Consider the following 15,000-nt stretch of genomic DNA (forward strand, 5'->3'; position numbering starts at 1 on the left):
GCCGCACAAGAATTATAAATACTCAGAGATCACTAACACAGCGCTGAAAACCCTGTTGCCATTTCCAACATCCTATCTGTGTATAGCGGGGTTTTCTGCAGTGACAGCCACCAAAACAAGGCAAAGGAGTAGACTGGACACAAGCAACACACTTCGGGTGTCAATAGCCCCTTTCACACAGTGATATCGGTAAATATATGGAAAATTTCCGGAACGACTTTACCGGTAAATTCAAAAAAGCGCTGTTCACACAGGCGAGGACGTTAAAGAATTTTTCCGGAAAAGAGCATTCACACATCCATTCCAAAATACCGGTAAATTCTGACATCATTAACCAGAAATGACCTCTAAATGGCTGCGCTTGTATTTGTAAACATTTGACTACATCACAAACTCTGTGGATGGATCAGTATTGTGAACAACTTCGATGTAAACATATAGAGATACACTTTCACATGTCGAGATGTACATGATATGTTTGTGTGCAGGCGCTCACAGGCTATTTCACGGGCACACGCAAAGCTTGAAGGTAAACAAACAACGGCTTATCATAAGCATTAAGTATGAACATATAAACGTTATCTGACTAATTTCTAGCAGCTAAATGTGTCTGGAAAAATATTCAAAGGCTTTGAAATTGGCTAAAGTAGACGTCTCACGTCAGCACGTTCTACACGTGCACGCGCTCTTTCCGGCAATCTTCCTTCTGCCATTACCCCCAGATGGGACCATCTCGTTGCAAAGAAACAAGCTCAGGGCTCCCATTGATTAAGCGTTACGGACAGTTTTTGAAGTAATAATATGTTATATTGTTGGAGCAATGTGTTAATAAAGTTCCATATGAGTACACAGTGGATTCACGTTTATTATTATTATTTCAACCCCCCGGTCCATGTAAAATTGTCAAGCGTTGACTGGTCCGCAGTTAGAAAAAGGTTGGGGACCACTGGCCTAGGTCACTTTTTTTTTCTTTTGTAAGTGGAAAAAATAGGGGCTCCCTCAGATTCTGTTAATTCAGCTCTTTTTGTATGCACATTTTGCTCTGCAAACTGACGAAAGTTAAAAGAGAAATAACGAATAAACCTTGTGTTTTTCAATAAATTAGTTTGTGTTGGTTTTGAAATTTGTCATTACAAGGCCGCTAAAATGACTGGCCCAGCTAACCTTCTTGGTTTGACAATCTGGCCTTAATGAATTTATAATTGAATAGCCCTGCTCTAGGCACATCAGAGACTTATTTTACATCCTGCAAAAAGGGGCATGACAGGTCCTATTTAACATATAAAAGCAAATGTAATGGAAAACATGAGTCATTTTTAATTGTAAGAACAATAGCTGTCTGTAAGTCTTAGCGAGGGTGCATTTATACCGAGTACAATAGTGAAATATTTTTACAATTTAAAATAACTCTGTGTTATTGTATAACAGGGCGACATGGTGTCTCAGTGGTTAGCACTGTCGCCTCACAGCAAGATGGTTGCCGATTCGAGTCCCGGCTGGGTCAGTTGGCATTTCTGTGTGGAGTTTGCATGTTCTCCAAGTGTTGGCGTGTGAATGAGTGTGTATGGATGTTTCCCAGTACTGGGTTGCAGCTGGAAGGGCATCCGCTGTGTAAAACATATGCTGGATAAGTTAGCGGTTCATTCCGCTGTTGTGACCCCTGATGAATAAAAGGACTAAGACAAAGGAAAATGATTGAATGAAAGTGCATCATTACAATATTAATCTCTCTTTTTTATGATAATTAAAATCATCATCATTACTCCACAAAAGGTTGCAGTCAAAAATGTCATCTTACTGCCAGTGTTGACATATATAAAACAAATGGATCCAAACTTAATATTTTCAGTTTGACCATTGTTTCAAGAGTTCACACTTAGCTCATGACTTACGAAAGCTCCTTTGGCATGCTGTCCCGGGAGAGAGCCCTGAGCTCAAGGCATTCCTCGAGTCCAGGGCTCCCTCCCTTTGTGGGGCGAAGGGAGATTGAGCTCAGGGCGATCTCAAAATTCCCCCACAGCTAGCCAAGGTGAACTTTCTGAGAGCGAGACGACTAATAAAAGAGACTTCGGTTTAAGAGGTCTATGATGCGGAAAATCAAGAGGGGGGGAAGAGGGGGGAGGAGGGGGATTCTTCAAGACGAAGATAGTTGTAAGTGGAAAAGGAGGAGATATATATGGGAACTAGGGATCCTTGATTGAAGGATCGTGATTAGCTAATATGAGCCAGCTGGTTTAATCATGAGTACGTACTCCTCTCGAAATTAGTTTAATAAATTAAACTTCACTTATTTGTTTCTCACATTTTTCCCCTCCCTTCATTTTATTTGAATACATTTAAATTTCTATCTAAATTATTTTATTTCTTTATTTTACATTTGCTTAGCCTATTGTGACTCGTTGTGTGAGCATATATGTACAATAGATGAGTGAACATATAATGGAACTTTTTTTTTTTTTTTTGTCATGGAATTTTTATTATTGCAAATAGCATTTTACATTTTATAACAATCCACAAAACAAAACAATCCCCAATTAAAACAATCAACATTTACAAATGAATAAATAAATAAATAAAATAAACAAAATAATAATAAATAAAATAAAATACAAATACAGAAAAAAATTTATATAAAAAAAAATTACAATTACAAACCATATACATACATACACATGTACCTTCACTCAATCCACATCTAAGGTTTTTAAGTGATTAAAAAATGCAATAAATTGTTGCCATTTTTCAAAAAAATGCTCTCCCCTACCTCTGATATTGTATTTAATTTTCTCAGTTTTAAAAAGAAGACCAAATCTTTGAGCCATAATGAAATAGAGGGGGGTTGTGGGGAGGTCCAAGACAAAAGTATTCTGCGCCTAGCGAGAAGAGAGGCAAAAGCCACAATGTCAGCGTGTCTCCGGTTTAAAAGTTGACACTGAGAGGGAACACCAAAGATCGCGATTAAAGGGCAAACAGCTAACTTGACCCCCAGAATATCTGAAACAATTTTGAAGAAAGTAATCCAGTAATTTTGCAACTTGGGACAAAATACAAACATATGACTAAGGTTACAAGGTGATAGTTTACACTTATCGCACATATCAGAAACATTGGGATACATTTTAGAAAGTTTGGCCTTTGAGAGATGAGCTCTGTGTATCGTTTTAAATTGTATAAAACTAAGTCTAGCGCATGAAGTGGAGGTGCGCACATTGTCCAATACTGCACTCCAGTAGTCAACTTCAAACTCTAAGTCAAGTTCCTCTTCCCAGGCCCTGATAGCTTTAATATTATGAGAATTGTCCTTTGACAAAATAATTGCATATATTTTAGAAATAATCCCACTGGTATGAAGATTCAGTTTAAATACCTCTTCCCATGGAGACTTCGTAGGCAGGGAGGGAAACTCAGAGAACAGAGAGGAAGCACAATGTCTAATCTGAAAATAACGAAATAAGTGGGAGGGGAGCAGGTTAAATATTGATGATAATTCCGAAAAATTTACAAACACATTGTTAATTATAATGGAACTTTTATCTATTTGTATTGCATGTATGTATATATTATGACACGATGCAAAACAGATTAAAAATAGGCATATTGTCTAGAAATGGTGCTGTGGGGTGGGGGGGCTCTGTTGGAGCAAAGATAATTTGTCTCTGTTTTTCAAATACTTTTGAAATGGATGTTTTATTGACCAAAATGTAAATAAAAAGATTTGAAAAAAAAATCATCATCATAAAAATCATTAATTTATTAATATTTAATAAAGTCATAAATATTGTTTTTTACCCATTCTAATGCAATAGTAACTCCCACATCATACAACACTAATCCTCCCTGCGAAATAAAAATATCAATTCTTACTCTGAAAACTGGACTGACACCGTTTCAGTTCACTACAATCTTGTAGCTGCTTTGACACAATCCACATTGTAAAAGCGCTACACAAATAAAGATGAATTGAATTGCATTACAGATCAAATAAAAATCCTAATGTTTAAATAGCAATGTGAATCCAAACATGATCTTCACTTCTCTTTGAACAGTACATTTTTTATTGCGCTATATAGAGTAAACAGTGTCCTAAAAGACCAGATTTTCTCCCAGAAACTGAGCTGGATAATGCTGGCACATGACATTCCTCTCCTGATTAAGGCTCTGCTGATTCAGCATGTAGTTGTTAAAGACACTGAGCAGAGCAGCGAACCAAAGAAAGACCTGAACATCAGTCACGCCGCTGCTTCAATAATAAACCAGCGCCTCTAGTCTCTATATACGGCCGCAAATGTGAAACCGTTTTTTTTTTAAAGGACACCACATATGCTTAATACACAAATAAACTTCATTGAAGATGAACACACAGACATCACCTACATGCAGGGGCAGATTCATTATTATTTAGTGATTTGGGGGCCCTTAGCTATTTCAGCCATGGGGCCCAAAATGCACAGGCGGACACATTTACGCATATTTTTACACCCTCATCATACAAAATAGGATGAAAAATGATGTTATATATAATTTATAGGTATAATTTATTCTACTTGGTATTTATTTGGGAGCCCTCAGATTTTCTGGTGCCCTGGTGCCTTACCTTGTTTATTGGTGAAATCCGCCCCTGTCTACTATATAACTGCAGGTTAACTACAATTGTATATAATAACACCTGTTAAAAGCTAATAGGTACTAGTTAATTAGTTAAAGTTATTAGGAATTAATGTCGGCGCCAGTAGCCTAGTGGTACTGCGCGCTGACATATAGCACTAACGTGCCCACGGTGACCTGTGTTCGATTCCCGGCTCGAGGTCCTTTGCTGATCCTTCCTCTCTCTCTGCTCCCAATGCTTTCCTGTCTGAATTCTCTACTGTCCTGTCATAATAAAGGTGAAAAACCCCTAAAAAAATCATTATAAAGTTATTAGGAATTAATAAAGTGGTTATGGTAGGGCTGGGCGATTTTTCCGATTTTTTTCGATTAATTCGAATTTACGTTTTGACGACGATTTTATTTTATATTAAATCGAGAATCGCGATTTTTTTAAAATATATACATTTAATAGATTATAATGGCACCAATGCGCTTTGATTCACTCTCTGTATGAAGCAGGAAGCACACAAGCGCCTCTCGGCGACGCGCTCAGGTTTCTATACACACACCGGCACCGCCCAGCCACGATTCAGGACGCAGTTCATTTTTCAGTCGCACCACAGAGAGCCATCTTATTCGTTTAATGTTAAATATCATGTGAATGTGCGCGTTTGGTGTGTGATAGTTTAAACTGTCACGGGTGCGCCGTGTCATGGCGCTTCTGGTGTGCGACCTGCTTGACTGCCTGTTAAAGCGTGAAGTCATGTAGGATTTTACTTGTTGCATTAGTCTGAGTCACGTCTGTGTGGATTGTCAAGACATATTCTCTCATTAAGTCGATAAACTCGATCTCAACATGTATGAAGTACTTAAAACTCTGCCATGTGAAAAACCTTGCCGATCATTTGGTTTGAACACGAGCAGAGGTGAGGGACTGTAGCAATAAAAATGAAAGTACCCGCCCCCATGACGTCATTTAGTGGACCTAGTTGAAAACCAGACAGATCAGCCAGCATAATACAGAGAGTGGAGCAAAGCGCATCAAATGATCGGTATTTAAAAGGGGGAAAAAGAAAAACAGATTAAATATATTAATTTATATTAGACACATCTGGTGCTTGTATTTGCTCCTGCTATACGTCCACAACTTCACACATTGGGTTAAATTAGGCTTTACAGTTTCCATGTTCAGTCCTTTACTTCCACTGTATCTTTTAAAGAATAAGGCAGCAGCTTTACAGCCTCATTCAATCAGAAGAAGACAAAGTCAAAGCCGATCTGACAGCCAATCTTTCCTAGACTCAGCAAAACTTGCAAAAATACCCCTGTATTCCTGCAACTGCAATATTTACACACATATTTCTTATTCCAATCTTCAGCAACGCTATTTAACTCGTGAATTTGTTTTACATTTATTTACACCTTGACCGATTTTTGTTTGACATGGCCATTAAAAATACAATGTTCCTTAACCAGATGGTTAATCAAGTTACTTTTAAAGAGAGTGTTACTTCAGTCATGTTGTTGTAATGTTTTGAGAAGACTAGTAACACAAAAAAAAAAAATCGGTCAAACTTTATAAAAACCTAGATTTTATTTTTTTGCCAAATCGCCCAGCCCTAGGTTATGGTATTTAATAACCTTAACCTCAGCTATCTGAAATACAAGTACTTTCAAGAAGCGTGGGAGGCCTGTCTGTCTGAGTAAATGCTCACTTTCATTGCATCAGTTTTTTTGAAAAAGCCAGGAAGTCATGTGTTTCCCTCAGTGGATAAAACTGTGTGTGTCCCTTTAAAATCACATCATGGTTGATGTGTTTTACACGAGATCACTTCGGTCTGAGCGAGTCTGATGCTGTGGACTGTGCTGCTGCTCCTTTATAATGTGAATCAGTGATGAAGGATTGTCCAGCTCATTTCTGCTTTTTTTTATAAATAGTTTTGTTAAAAAAAATAATAATAATTAAGACGCTTTAAAAACCAATACCTCACCATGTGATCTCTGACATTCCAGTGGGATTTAATACATACTCTGGTCTATGAACTTAGTATATATACAGATGTAGTCAGAATTATTAGCCCCCTTGTTTATTTTTCCCACAATTTCTGTTTAAAGGAGAGAAGATTTCTAAACAGAACACATTTCTAATCATAATAGTTTTAATAACTCATCTCTAATAACTGATTTATTTTATCTTTGTCATGATGACAGCACATAATATTTGACTTGATATTCTTCAAGACACTTCTATACAGCTTAAAGTGACATTTAAAGGCTTAACTAGGTTAATTAGGTTAACTAGGCAGGTTAGGGTAATTAGGCAAGTTATTGTATAACAGTGGTTTGTTCTGTAGACTATCAGAAAAATATGTAGCTTAAAGGGGCTAATAATATTGACCTTAAAATGGTGTTAAAAAAATTTTAAAAACTGCTTTTATTCTAGCCAAAATAAAACAAATAAGACTTTCTCCAGAAGAAAAAATATTATCAGACATACTGTGAACATTTCCCTGCTCTTTTTAACATCATTCGGGAAATATTTAAAAAAGAAATAAAATTCAAAGGGGGCTAATAATTCTGACTTCAACTGTACACACACACACACACACACACACACACACACACACACACACACATATATATATACACATAACTGTGTGTGTGTGTGTGTGTGTGTGTGTGTGTGTGTGTGTGTGTGTGTGTGTGTGTGTGCGTGTGTGTGTGTAAAATGAAGATTTTTAGATCTTTCCCATGTATTTAAAATGTTCTGTATTTTATTCTTATAAATCATTCAGTTCAATAACAGTTGTGACCATAGATACATTCGTATTGAATTTCATTTGCCGTCAACATGATCAGTTTATCTTTTATGCCAAAAATTATTAGAATATTAAGTAAATATTATGCATGTTTTACGAAGACATTTTCCTACAGTGATATTTCACATTTCACATTTTAGGCACTTTATTGGCATGACAAATAACTGTACATTCGTATTGCCAAAGCAGTGCAGCGTCGCTGCGTACAAACAAGACAGAAAAGGGCAAAGGACAAAAAGGGCAGTAGTGCAAACAAATATGAACATAAAATATAATACAGAAATAAAAAATAATAATATAAAAATAGATTAATTAAAATAAACAGATGAAAAAAAAATTATTGGTAATATGTAAATTAGGATAAAGGTAATGACAATACTATTAACAGTAGGTCCGCAAATAAAGAGTTCCTGTTGTTGTGTGTTGGAGACAATGGAGCAGGTCATTGTGGGTTTCTAAGACGGTGGCAGGAGTGCACAAACTGAGCTGCTAACACACACCAGCACACACACTCCCCCAGTAAGATGGGCATACAGCGGGGAAAATAAGTATTTGACACATCAGCATTTTTATCAGTAAGGGGATTTCTAAGTGGGCTACTGACACAAAATTCCTACCAGATGTAGCCATCAAGCCAAATATTGAATTCATACAAAGAAATCAGAACATTTAAGTATACAAGTTGAGTCATAATAAATAAAGTGAAATGACACAGGGAATAAGTATTGAACACACTTTACTTAATACTTTGTAGAAAAGCCTTTGTTGGTGATCACAGCTTCTAGACGCCTCTTGTATGGAGAGACCAGTCGTCTGCATTGCTCAGGAGTGATTCTGGCCCATTCTTCCACACAAACGGTCTTTAAATCTTGAAGGTTCCTTGGGCCTCTTTTATGAACTTTGATCTTCAGTTCTCTCCATAGATTTTCTATGGGATTTAGGTCAGGTGATTGACTGGGCCATTCAAGCAACTTGATTTTCTTTCTTTGAAACCACTTCATTGTTTCCTTGGCCTTGTGTTTGGGATCATTGTCTTGCTGAAATGTCCACCCTCTTTTCATTTTCAGCTTTCTGGTAGATGGCAGCAGATTTTTATCCAGAATGTCCCGGTACATTTCTCCATTCATCCTACCTTCAATAATATGAAGTCTGCCAGTACCCCTTGCTGAAAAGCAGCCCCAAACCATGATGCTTCCACCCCCAAACTTAACTGTTGGTATAGTGTTCTTGGGGTGGTGGGCAGTGCCATTTCTTCTCCAAACATGATGTGTAGAATGACTGCCAAAAAGTTCAATTTTGCTTTCATCTGACCATACTATAGTTTCCCAATAATCCACAGGCTTCTCCAAATGCTGTTTCGCAAACTTTAACTGGGCCTCAACATGCTTTTTGTTCAGCAATGGAGTCTTGCGTGGTGAGCGTGCATGGATGCCATGGTGGTTCAGTGCATTGCTTATAGTTTTCTTTGAAACAATAGTACCCGCTGATGCGAGGTCTTCCTGAAGTTCTGCCCGAGTGGTTCTTGGCTCTTGGAGAACTCTCCTGATTATTCTTTGGACTCCTCGGACAGGGATCTTACGTGGAGCACCTGATCGTGGCCGGTTTATGGTGAACTTATGCTTTTTCCATTTCCGGATAACAGCCCCCACAGTGCTCACAGGAACATTCAGCATTCTGGAAATGCGCCTATAACCATTCCCATCAAAATGCTTTTCAACGATAAGACTACGCAGATCTTGAGAGAGTTCTTTGTTTTTACCCATCATGAAGTCTTTCCTGTGTGCCTCCTGAGTAATGAGAAGCCTTTATAGGCCATCAATTAGGACTAAAGCAGCTGATATCAATTAGTACTGATAGGGAGCAGGGTTTTTCTCTCAATACTGACAGATCTCCTGACTTTCTATGCCATTTTGCACCTTGTTATCTTCATGTGTTCAATACTTATTCCCTGTGTCATTTCACTTTATTTATTATGACTCAACTTGTATACTTAAATGTTCTGATTTCTTTGTATGAATTCAATATTTGGCTTGATGGCTACATCTGGTAGGAATTTTGTGTCAGTAGCCCACTTAGAAATCCCCTTACTGATAAAAATGCTGATGTGTCAAATACTTATTTTCCCCGCTGTATATATATATATATATATATATATATATATATATATATATATATATATATATATATATATATATATATATATATATATAATTTATTTTCTTTTCAATAATTGACTTATGACTGGTTTTGACTTCCAGGGTCACAATTGAGTCTTAATGATGTTATAATTTTACTAATAAAACATTTAATGCAATATGTAAATAATTTCATTGATTCATAACATTTATGTCATCTTTACATAACATTTTTCATTCTGCATATCATAAATATATATATTTTTTTACTTTTTCGATTGGTAACGAGATGATTCTCAGTTCAGCGTGTCAAATGTTGATTCGAAATGATTTGGACTCACTGAACCGAGAATGGTCTCATTACTGAGAATCATCTCATTCGAATCAAATTGAATTATTTCGAAAGATCACTTGACTCACCGAACTGAGAATCATCTCATTACCGAAAATGAGAATCGTCTCCAACCGAGAATAGTCTCATCATTTGAATCAAATGTTGATTCGAAATAATTCAGATTTAATTGTTTTGAATGAAAACTTGACTCACTGAACTGAGAATCATCTCATTACTAAAAATCATCTCAACATCAACTGAGATTTGTTTATTAGTCTCATAATTTGGATCTAATTTTGATTCATAATGATTCTGATAGAATCATTTTAAATGAACAATTGACTCACCGAACCGAGAATGGTCTCATAACTAAAATAGTCTCATTGTTTGAATCAAATGTCTAATTTTAATTATTTGGATTTAATAGTTTTGAATAACCATTTGATTCACTGAACCAAGAATCGTCTCATTACTGAAAATCGTCTAATTGAATCATTTTGAATCAACACGAACCAACTCACTAAACTGAAAATTCTCATTACCAATAATCGTCTCAACATCAACTGAGAATCATCTCATCATTCGAATCAAATGTTGATTCGAAATTATTCTAATTGACTCATTTTGAATCAACATGAACCGACTCACTGAACTGAGAATCGTCTTATTAGCGAAAAGTCACACCATCAACTTAGAATCGCCTAATCATTGGAATCAAATGTTGATTCGAATGAACATTTGACTCACTGATCCGAAAATAGTCTCACTACCAAAAATCATCTCAACATAAACCAAGAATTGTCTCATCATTCAAATCAAATGTTGATTCAAAATGATTTGGATTGAATAATTTTGAATCAACAAGAACCGACTCACTGAACCAAGTATAGTCTCATTACCGAAAATCTTCTCAATGTCAACAAAATCTAATCTAATCGTTCGAATTAAATGTTGATTCGAAATGATTCGGACTGAATAATTTCGAATTAACATTTGACTCACTGAATCAAGAATCATCTCAGTACAGAAACAGTCTCAACATCAACCATGAATCGTTTCATCACTCAAATCAAATGTTGATTTCGAAGTAATTCATATTGATTCATTTCGAATAAGAATCATCTCATTACAGAAAATGGTCCCAACATCAACCAAGAATCATCGCATCATCATTAAATCATTTCGAATAAACATATGACTCAATGAACCAAGAATCATCTCATTACCAACTGATTCATGCATTTACTCAATTGATTAATTCATTGATTAACTGAACTGAGAATCGTTTCATTACCTTAAACAGTCTTAACATCAATCGAGAATCGTCTCATCATTCAAATAAAATGTTGATTCGAAAATATTCTAATTGACTCATTTCGAATCAACATGAACCGACTCACTGAACTGAGAATCGTCTCATTCATGAAAATATTCTCAACATCAACTGAGAATCACCTCATCATTTAAATTAAATGTTGATTCGAAATTATTCAAATTTAATTTTTTTGATTAAACATTTGATTCACTGAACCGAAAATCGTATCCACATAAACCGAATCGTCGTCATCATTGGAATCAAATTAAAAATAATTTAGAATTGAATTGTTTTGACTCACATTTAACTCACTAATCTGAAAATTCGCTCATTACTGAAAATCATCTCAACATCAACCAACAATCGTCATTGTCATTGGAATCAAATTTGAAATAATTCGGATTAAATCGTTTTGAAAAAAAATGTGACTCACTGAACCGAGAATCATCTGATAATTCGGATTGAATCGTTTCGAATGAACATTTGACTCACTGAACCGAGAATCGTTTCATTACTAATCGATTCATGCAGTGAAAGCGATTCATGAAAGATCCGGTTTAAAAAATGTATTCACGAATGAGACACAGCAAGGAAGACTACACACAAATGATGCTTTGCAAGCTTGAAAACATCAGAGTACCGCGTTGTGCACTGCAGTGATAAGATATTAATCGATAATCGGGCCTCTTGATCCGGAATGAACTTTGAACCGGCTCTCCGCGTTTATGACACTTTCCCCAAACACTTGCACAATAGTGAGCTTTCATCAGTCTGAGCCAGTATTCATGCATCTTTTAAAGGTCATATTTAAAAACATCAATTCTCTTTAAACACCAAAACCATACAGGCGAAATAAAATTGTTTATGTTTGTCTGTCGTAATAAAATCAACAGTTATAATTTCATAATTGTACCCCAATGGCACAGAATGGTTCAAAACCAGTCGATACCGGTTAGGTGGCTTCCATTGAGGCATCCAATATGTCATGAACCTAAATATGAATGATATCATTTATAAGTATCATTATAAAAATATATATTAGAGGTATATTCCATATTGTAGATCTGAATAAATATTAATTTTATCAGTAAAAGCATCAGTGCAACTCCAGCTGTGCATCTCTCTATCAACCTCTGGATGCCACATCACAAATCCAGCTTTACATTCTGATGCGGGCAGAGGGGGATATAAGATAAAAAAATAATGTCTTGATGATGACATTTGTGAAGATAGAGGCTAAAGATCAGTGCGGTTACTTACAGTGCAACAGTGCTAATCTCGGCGTCAGGGAATCACAGCAGCGGAGATCAGATCAGACTCGCGCACTGACGCTAATTTGGTATTTACGAATGAGTGTGAAGCTCGCTGCAGCAAACGCCGACCAATCAGAGACGCCGCTCAGATTTCAAAATAAAGGTTTTTTAGTCTAACTCGGTTTAACTCATAGACGTTATAATATTCATTCATTTATTTATTTTCCTTCGGCTTAGTCCCTTTATTTATCAGGGGTCACCACAGCGGAATGAACCACCTACTTACCCTGCTGAAAAATCCAGCTTAAACCAGCCTAGGCAGGTTGGCTGGTTTTAGCTGGTCGACCAGGCTGGTTTTAGAGGGGTTTTGGCCACTTCCAGGCTGGTTTCCAGCCATTTCCAGCCTGGTCTTAGCTGGTCAGGCTGGGAGATGACCAGCTAAAACCAGCTTGACCAGCCTAGCCAAGCTGGGAGTCCAGCCAAAACCAGCTTTATCCAGCTTAAACCAGGCTGATCAAGCTGGTTTTAGCTGGATTTGGCTGGTAATTTTCCAGCCTGACCAGCTAAGACCAAGCTGGAAATGGCTGGAAACCAGCCTGGAAATGGCCAAAACCCCTCTAAAACCAGGCTGGTCAACCAGCTAAAACCAGCCAACCAGCCTAGGCTGGTTTAAGCTGGATTTTTCAGCAGGGTATTCATGCCCTTTCTGCTGTAACCCAGTACTGGGAAACATTCACACACACACACACACACACACACACACACACAATCATACACTACAGCCAATTTACTTTATTCAATTCTCCTATAGCGCATATGTTTGGACTGTGGGGGAAACCCAAGCCAGCACGGGGAGAACATGCAAACTCTACACACAAATGCCAACAATGGCCCAGCCGGTACTAGAACCAGCAACCTACTTGCTGTGTGGCTCAGTGCTAACCACTGAGATATCTTGTCACCCCATGTTATAATAAAATTATTGTAAACTGGACTCAAGTATAGTCTTTACCTCAATTCTTTAATTGTAAATAAGGCAAAAGAAATATTGTTTAAATTAATTCGTAGAGTTTACCCAACAATAATATTTCTACAAAATGTTAAAACTATTATCGAGTTAAAAATGCATTTTTTAATGCTTTAATGAAACATTCATATTTATTCTGGTCTTGCCAATATACTCAACATTCTTTAATTAAATCTGAAGCTTTTATTGCTCATAATATGTGTTTTCCTTATCTTTTAAACATGTGCTTTTGGATTATTATGGTATGGTATTATGGTATTATGGCTCTTTTAAAGATGCTGGTTTTATTATAAACGTATTATTTTCATTTTATTATATTTATTGTAATAAAATACATATAATAATAATAATAATAATAATAATAATGAATATAAAATTATTATTGTAATGTATGAATGTAATTGTTATTGAATGTTATACACTTTTCTCAGACTAAGCGTTACAAGGCAATAAACAATAAAACACTGAAGAAAGCAGTGAACCATTACAACAATAAAATAAAGAAAAGAAAAGCAATTCATACGGTTGATATATGCTCCTCTTTTTAGCATAAAATATTTGTATATGATAATTTTCTGTAACAAAAATGCATTTAACTTTTGTTAACTAAATTTGAATATATATATATATATATATATATATATATATATACACACACACACACACACACACAGTTGACGTCAGGATTATTAGCCCCCCTTTGAATTTTATTTCTTTTTTTAATATTTCTCAAATGATGTTAAACAGAGCAAGGAAATTTTCACAGTATGCCTAATAATATTGTTTCTTCTGGAGAAATTGTTTCTTCTTATTTGCTTTATTTGGGCTAGAATAAAAGCAGTTTTGATTTTTTTATACACCATTTTAGGGACAAAATTATCAGCCACTTTAGGCAAAAAAAATTCAGATAGTGTACAGAACAAACCATCATTATACAATGACTTGCCTAATTACCCTAAACTGCCTAGTCAACCTAATTAACCTAGTTTAAGCCTTATTATGCTGTATAGAAGTGTCTTGAAAAATATCTAGTCAAATATAATGTGCTGTCATCATAGCAAAGATAAAAGAAATAATAATAATTCTGACTTTAACATGGTACAGATTTATTTACAGCCCAACGTAATGCTAAGGTGCCATTTTTATAATTAAAATTAAATTAATTAAAATATTCTGTAAAAAAATCTTATCACATTAATTCCTAAATACTGTATTTTTGTATTTTATAATGAAAGTGCGGTGATATGGTGGTTAAGTGGTTAGCACTGTCGCCTTACAGAGGGAAGGTTGCTGGTTCGGGTCTCGGCAGGGTCAGTTGGCATTTCTGTGTGGAGTTTGCATGTTCTCCCCATGTTGGTGTGAGTTTCCTCTGGGTGCTCCGGTTTCCCCCACAGTCCGAACACATGCGCTTTAGGTGAACTGAATAAACTACATTGTTTCCAAGTACTGGGTTACAGCTGGAAGGGCATTCACTGTGTAAAACATATGCTGGATAAGTTGGCAGTTCATTCCGCTGTGGCGAGCCCATAT

The 15,000-nt window shown here is 36.1% G+C and overlaps 1 protein-coding gene and 1 long non-coding RNA gene across 6 annotated transcripts in view; one reads left to right on the top strand and one right to left on the bottom strand.

The window, feature by feature from the left end:
* Positions 1–12,537, bottom strand: part of sfxn1 (sideroflexin 1) — a 40,023-nt gene extending 27,486 nt beyond the window's left edge. For 2 of the 5 annotated variants that reach the window (XR_015506756.1, XM_087280381.1), the window contains exons 1-2: positions 12,451–12,517; positions 3,368–3,436 (exon numbers count right to left, since the gene is read on the bottom strand). The gene's annotated coding sequence lies outside the window, so the exon portion shown is untranslated. 5 annotated transcript variants of the gene reach the window in all.
* The window catches only part of LOC147834055 (uncharacterized), a 61,894-nt gene that overhangs the window by 35,699 nt on the left and 11,195 nt on the right, over positions 1–15,000 (top strand). The window lies entirely within an intron of this gene.

The sequence above is a fragment of the Danio rerio genome, chromosome 14 (genome assembly GCF_052040795.2).
Source record: "Danio rerio strain M-AB ecotype USA chromosome 14, GRCz13ab, whole genome shotgun sequence".
Taxonomy (NCBI): Eukaryota; Metazoa; Chordata; class Actinopteri; order Cypriniformes; family Danionidae; genus Danio; species Danio rerio.